Source organism: Rhinoderma darwinii, chromosome 4, assembly GCF_050947455.1.
Source record: "Rhinoderma darwinii isolate aRhiDar2 chromosome 4, aRhiDar2.hap1, whole genome shotgun sequence".
NCBI lineage: Eukaryota > Metazoa > Chordata > Amphibia > Anura > Rhinodermatidae > Rhinoderma > Rhinoderma darwinii.
The window spans coordinates 172,290,486-172,298,341 of NC_134690.1; positions in this window are offsets into that span (position 1 = coordinate 172,290,486).

The following is a 7,856-nucleotide window of genomic DNA, read 5'->3' on the forward strand; positions in this document are numbered from 1 at the left end:
TTTTTTTTTTTTTTTTAAATTCTTAACGAGGATTGTTTTGTTTTTTTATTTCGATTAAAAATAATTTTTCTTTGTCTAGCACGTCCAGGAGTGTTGCAAGACCCAAAGCATCTGTCCTGCCTCTCACATAAAAAAAGCTTTTTATATATATATATATATATATATATATATATATATACAGTGAAGGAAATAAGTATTTGATCCCTTGCTGATTTTGTAAGTTTGCCCACTGTCAAAGACATGAACAGTCTAGAATTTTTAGGCTAGGTTAATTTTACCAGTGAGAGATAGATTATATAAAAAAGAAAATCACATAGTCAAAATTATATATATTTATTTGCATTGTGCACAGAGAAATAAGTATTTGATCCCCTACCAACCATTAAGAGTTCAGCCTCCTCCAGACCAGTTACACGCTCCAAATCAACTTGGTGCCTGCATTAAAGACAGCTGTCTTAAATGGTCACCTGTATAAAAGACTCCTGTCCACAGACTCAATTAATCAGTCTGACTCTAACCTCTACAACATGGGCAAGACCAAAGAGCTTTCTAAGGATGTCAGGGACAAGATCATAGACCTGCACAAGGCTGGAATGGGCTACAAAACCATAAGTAAGACGCTGGGTGAGAAGGAGACAACTGTTGGTGCAATGGTAAGAAAATTGAAGACATACAAAATGACTGTCAATCGACATCGATCTGGGGCTCCATGCAAAATCTTACCTCGTGGGGTATCCTTGATCCTGAGGAAGGTGAGAGCTCAGCCGAAAACTACACGGGGGGAACATGTTAATGATCTCAAGGCAGCTGGGTCCACAGTCACCAAGAAAACCATTGGTAACACATTACGCCGTAATGGATTAAAATCCTGCAGTGCCCGCAAGGTCCCCCTGCTCAAGAAGGCACATGTACAGGCCCGTATGAAGTTTGCAAATGAACATCTGGATGATTCTGAGAGTTATTGGGAGAAGGTGCAGTGGTCAGATGAGACTAAAATTGAGCTCTTTGGCATTAACTCAACTCGCCGTGTTTGGAGGAAGAGAAATGCTGCCTATAACCCAAAGAACACCGTCCCCACTGTCAAGCATGGAGGTGGAAACATTATGTTTTGGGGGTGTTTCTCTGCTAAGGGCACAGGACTACTTCACCGCATCAATGGGAGAATGGATGGAGCCATGTACCGTCAAATCCTGAGTGACAACCTCCTTCCCTCCACCAGGACATTAAAAATGGCTCGTGGCTGGGTCTTCCAGCATGACAATGACCCGAAACATACAGCCAAGGCAACAAAGGAGTGGCTCAAAAAGAAGCACATTAAGGTAATGGAGTGGCCTAGCCAGTCTCCAGACCTTAATCCCATCGAAAACTTATGGAGGAAGCTGAAGATCCGAGTTGCCAAGCGACAGCCTCGAAATCTTAATGATTTACAGATGATCTGCAAAGAGGAGTGGGCCAAAATTCCATCTAACATGTGTGCAAACCTCATCATCAACTACAAAAACGTCTGACTGCTGTGCTTGCCAACAAGGGTTTTGCCACCAAGTATTAAGTCTTGTTTGCCAAAGGGATCAAATACTTATTTCTCTGTGCACAATGCACATAAATATATATAATTTTGACAATGTGATTTTCTATTTTTTTTTTAAATATAATCTATCTCTCACTGGTAAAATTAACCTAGCCTAAAAATTCTAGACTGTTCATGTCTTTGACAGTGGGCAAACTTAAAAAATCAGCAAGGGATCAAATACTTATTTCCTTCACTGTGTATATATATATATATATATATATATATATATATATATATATATATATATATATATATGAGAGAGACATCATACTATACCAGATTAACCCATTAGTGACTGCCAATACGCCTCTTCATGGCGGCCACTAACGGGCTTTATTCTGATGCCCACTCCTTTTCACGGCGCTGCATCAGAATAAATCTGCGGCGCCGGGAGCAGTTAAAACTCCCTGTTCTCAGCTACATCTGGTAGCTGAAAATTTGGAGCAGCGCTGCTCCAGCGGGCAAATTGAAATCCGCCCTTTTAACCCCTTAGATGTGGCGAACACTGTAAAAAAAAAAAAAAACATGCTTGTTTTCTGTTCATCCTGCCTTCAAACAAATGTGATAAAAAGTGGTCAAAAAGTTGCATTTGCTCCAAAATTGTACCGATAGGAACTACAAGTCATCCCGCAAAAAAAAAACAAAAAGCCCTCATACAGCTGCATCGGGGAAAAATAAAAAAGTTATGGCTCTTCAAATCTGGAGACACATAATTTTGAAAAAAAAAGTGTTTTTACTGTGTAAAAGTAGTAAAACATAAGAAAATTATATAAATTTGGTGTCATTGCAATCGTAACGACCCGCTGAATAAAGTTGTTATTTATACCTCACGGTAAATGGTGTAAAGAAAGACGCAAAACAGAGTGGCGAAATTGCTAATTTTCTTTCTATTATGCCACAATTTTTTAAAATAAAAGTTAATCAATAAATAATATGTACCCCCAAAATTATGCTATTAAAAAATACAACTTGTCCAGCAAAAAACAAGACCTTATACAGCTATGTTGACGCAAAAATAAAAAAGTTCTAGTTCTTGGAATGCGACGATGGAAAAACTTAAAAAATAGCTTGGTCTTCAAGGTTTAAAATAGGCTGGTCACTAAGGGGGTTAAATATTATCTGCATACTGTTACTGAACACAACTCACTGAACACGACGAACATTACCAATAATAATACAATATAAGGTCCTCATTATACCGCCACACTATAACTGCAGTGACTGAATGAATAATACCCCCATACTGTCACTGAATAAAAAAAACAATATTACCACCATATAGTGATCATATAGTGGTAGATGCCAGTTATACACAGGAGCTCTGCAGATCAGATTTATATCTAGTGACTCACAGGTGATGTTTTCTTTGATTAGAGTAGTTCGCGGTCCCTTTTTTTTCTCCATCCGGCCTAGACCACTGTGACAACTTATTCCAGCCACGACTCGTCTCTGTAATAATTACCTCTTTGTGCCCCCTGTATCTAGTGCCACACACAGCCCCCAGTAGATAGCAACTCACACAGCCCCCTATAAATAGCGCCACACAGCCCAACCCGCCTTGTATATAGTGCCATACAGACGCCCTAGTAGATAGTGCCACACAGCCCCCCTTCCCATATATAGTGCCACACAGCCCCCCTGTATAGTGCCACACAGCTCCCCCTCCCCTTGTATATAGTGCCACAGAGCCCCTCCCACTTGTATATAATGCTACACAGCTACCCCCTCCTCTTGTAAATAGTGGCACACAGCCCCAGAAAAAATTAGCCTCATTCCTGCGACAGACAGAGCACTACACTGCCTCCGGGAAGGAACCTTGCGCAGGCCAGCGTGATGCAGTGACCTCCTCATGCGGACCTCCGCAGGGATTCTTCCCAGCGCCTTATGGGCCTTATAGCCTATAGTGTTCAATTTTATCTGTGCATTGGTTGAGGACACATATACAATTGATTTTGGCTGCCGCAAGCATCGGGCGGCTCAGCGCCCCGTAGCAGCCGCTATGGCTGTTATAGAGGGCAGGGGGCGCTAAGAGGGTGGGGGCCCTGGGCAATTGCCCAGTTTGCCCCCCTCCCTAACAGCCCTGTAGACGTAGTGCGGGAGGCCCGGTCGTAATTGCGACCCCTATAGCTAAGCCACTGTGTGGACCCACTGTGTTACTTAGGGATAGTTAGGCGTTCATACTTTGATCTCCGTACGGAGATATGGACTCAGCTGCTGGTATCCCCAGGTTGCTACCCCCCAGAGTAGTCACCGTTGGCAATGGCCGACATGGACAGGCAAGGTAAACTAACGCCAGGCAAGATACAGGGTCTCGTATTAGCATAGATGAGGGCAGGCGGCAGACGCTGACTCACATTTTACCAAAGCAAGAGGTTAGGGCAGGCAACATACTGTCGTTACGACCCGACCAGTAGTTATACAGTGAGGTAACTTAATTTCAACGGTGTATTTTCACCTGACGCATGCTTTTGTAATTGGCTAGTCCCCATTTAAATATGGTGAGTTTATTGTTGAACGCCACCCCCAGACGAAGGCGAAATGCGCGTTTGTAGCGGACGGTCGCGGTTTCCTCTGCTGCATCCATTATGGGTATGATATATCCATTTGATATGCTTATGCACTTCTTTGTGTAATTGTTCTCCTCTATGTTTATATTGACCCACTATATGTTCAAATACTATATATCCCTTGTGCTTATATAGCACGTTTTTGCATTTATATATGGTCTCTTTACTTCAGTCTATATAAGACTTTTGGAAGGTGCGTCATTGGCACAATTTTGTAGTCTTTGTTTATTTGCGAGATACACAGCGTATTGTCTATTGGTTTATGGATTCCTCCTTTTATCTATTGTCTTTTATTATGTAACTTAATAAAGATTTTTTCTATTTTTTGCATGTTCTCTTGTCTTTATAGCATCTGTCTCTTATAGGTTATATTTATCCTCGATGCTTTCTGGGTCTACACCCTAGCATCAGCCCATATAGTTCACATACACGGATTATTGAATCATATGTTTGGGCTATTAGACCCATGCTGTATTTTTGGTTAGGTCATTAGACTGTCGTTACTGTAAAAAGGTAAGCGGAGAGGCAGACGAGGTCAAGTTCAGGCAACGTCGGTAACAGATAATCAAATACAAATCTCAGGATTATACCCCTAGCAAGCTAGAGTAAGAACCTAATTGCTCAGGCATAGAGCAATGTAGGAAGGCCCCTATTATACAGGGAAAGATGAGTGGAATTTCGGCATGCTCTGGCCCTTTAAAAGGACGCTGGCCCTTTAAGAGCACACCCACTACCGTGTTTCCCCGATAGTAAGACACCCCCGATTGTAAGACGTATCGGGGGTTTCAGGGGGGTCGGCTAATATAAGCCGTACCCCGAAAGTAAGACATATGTCTTACTTTCGGGGAAACACGGGGGTATTGCCCACTTCCGCGCCGCCCCCCTCTCCATACGTCACCCCCAGCACTTGTCAATGCCGCCGCCTCCTCCTTAAAACCCGAGCCATAGACTTTTTACGGCTCGGGTTTTAACTTGCTGCCCGCGCGATCGGGCAGCTGAATGTCGGGTCTCCGGCTGTCAGTGACTGCCGGGGACCCTGAGGAGAGGATAGGAGCAGCTTTAGCTGCTTCTGTCTTCTCCGATGTGTTTTTACACAGCGTTCAATGAACGCTGTGTATAGGAATAGAGACAGCAGCAGCGGCGCTGTCTCTATTCCTCCCGGTGATCATGTGACAGGTCACATGATCGCCGGGTCCCGTTAGTGACAGACTGCTGCTGGGTCTAACAAGACCCAGCACAGCCCTATTAGTGACAATCGTCACTATGAGAGGGCTGATTTCCCCTGTAACTGGGGCTGCTGTGCAGCTCCAGTTACAGGGGAAAAGATGGTGTAAAAGAAAGAAAAAAATATATATAAAGTTCCCCAAAGGTCTTTTTTGACCTTTGAGGGACAGACCATAGTAATAAAAAAATAATAAATAATAAAGTAAAGTGCAAAAAATTCGACAATTTTTTTCTAATATAAGACATACCCCGAAAGTAAGACATAGTGGGGCTTTTGGGGATAAAAAGAAAGTAAGACACTGTCTTACTTTCGGGGAAACACGGTAGGAGCAGTGGCAGGAGAACCAGGAGGTGAGCACCGCCATCATGGGAGGCCACCAGCAGCATGGAGAGCAGCTGTGCTGGGCAGGAACCAGAAGATGTCAGGACCTGGAAAGTATATGGTTGCAGTGGCGGTGGAAGCAGGTGGCAGTGGAGGCCATTCCACACACACTACTCAAGTTCAAATGTAACTTTACTTCCTTAGAGGTGCAAATTTTTGTGGTTACAATATGTACAGTCAGTATGCCTAACAGTTGTAGAGGTTCAGGCACAAAAGTGTATCGGTTTCACCCACAAAGGGGCACACACGTTTGGCGGTTACTGTGACAACTTCCATATTCTCTATGTACACAGCACGGACATACTGGCCAGTCTAACAATCTCTTTCCTGGTGCAGGGGTATATTCCTAGGTCTCTATGGCCTGTTTTACGCTCCCGGTGTGGAAGAGAGTTCATCCACCCATGATCGGTATCTGTATACCGAGAGCGAGACGAACATGGACTTCTCCATCTCAATTGCAGTGTGGGGAGATTCCAGCCTTCACCTACTTGTTTCAGATCCAGGATGCAGAGAGACGTCATTCTCCTGGGACTACCAAGGCAGGGAGCCTAGCTCATCCCAGACGCCCAGCAAAAATGCCACTCACTCTAGGTCGGGCCCCAGCGCATCGTCTGACCACTGGCTTAAGGGGAGATTCACACGAGCGTTGCGTTTTTGCGCGCGCAAACAACGCGGCGTTTTGCGAGCGCAAAAACCATTTGACAGCTGCGTGTGTCATGCGTGTCTGATGCGCGGCTGCGTGATTTTCGCGCAGCCGGCATCATAGAGATGAGGCTTGTCGACGCCCGTCACTGTCCAAGGTGCTGAAAGAGCTAACTCTTTCAGCACCCTCGACAGTGAATGCCGAACACAACAGCGAAAAACCTGTAAAAAAAAAAGATAAAGTTCCTACTTACCGAGAACTTCCCGGCCGTTGCCTTGGTGACGCGTCCTTGGTGACGCGTCCTTGGTGACGCGCCTCTCTTGACATCGGGCCCCACCTCCCTGGATGACGCGGCAGTCCAAGTGACCGCTGCAGCCTGTGATTGGCTGCAGCCTGTGCTTGGCCTGTGATTGGCTGGAGCTGTCACTTGAACTGAAGTGTCATCCCGGGAGGTCGGACTGCAGGAAGGAGACAGGAGTAATCGGTAAGTTAGAACTTCGTTTTTTTTTACAGGTTCATGTATTTTGGGATCGCAAGTCACTGTCCATGGTGCTGAAACAGTTTAACTCTTTCAGCACCATGCACAGTGAATCTCTCCCGACGTCGCGGACCGGAAATTTTTTTGCCGGGTTCGGCCAAAACGAGTTTGGCCGAACCCGGTGAAGTTTGCCTCGGTTGTCGGGGTTCGCTCCTCGCAAAGACACTCCGTTTGGATGCTTGGAAACAGAAAAGCACGTGGTGCTTTTCTGTTTTCATTCATCCTTTTCACTGCTGTTGCGCGAATCACGCTCGTCCCACGGAAGTGCTTCCGTGTGGTGCGCGTGATTTTCACGCACCCATTGACTTCAATGGGTGCGTGATGCGCGAAATACGCAGAGTTATTGAACCTGTCGCGCTTTTTGCGCAGCAGACAAACGCTGCGCAAAAAGCACGGACTGTCTGTACTGCCCCATAGACTTGTATTGGTCCATGCGTGCCGCGTGAAAACCACGCAGCCCGCACGGACCGAATACACGCTCGTGTGAATCCCCCCTAATTCTCAGTATTTCTCGTGCTCACCAGCTTCCACCGCCCTTCTGTGACTGGCCAGACTCCTCAACAGGACCCACAGTTTACCATACAATAGAGGAAATGTATTAAGAGCACTGGAGCAAAATGTGGCCTAATTTGACAAGAGGCGAACGAGCATCTCTGGCTGTCCGTGTACCTCCCTATTCTTTGTTGTATGAGCCTACATTGCAAGAAGGAGTAGGCACATGAGCCAATACTGTGCATGTGATATGCCTAAACATGGCCGCCATCAGGGCAGTACTAGAGGTACTGCTGTACGGGGCCCGGACCAAACCTAGCACAAAGGGGACCCGACAACTGCCACAGCTTGCTTTTGGTAGAAAAAAACAGGCCCCTGTAATGGGGCCCGTTCTTTTCACCAAAGTAGTGCCGTGGGCAGTGGGCCCCTTTACCTGATTT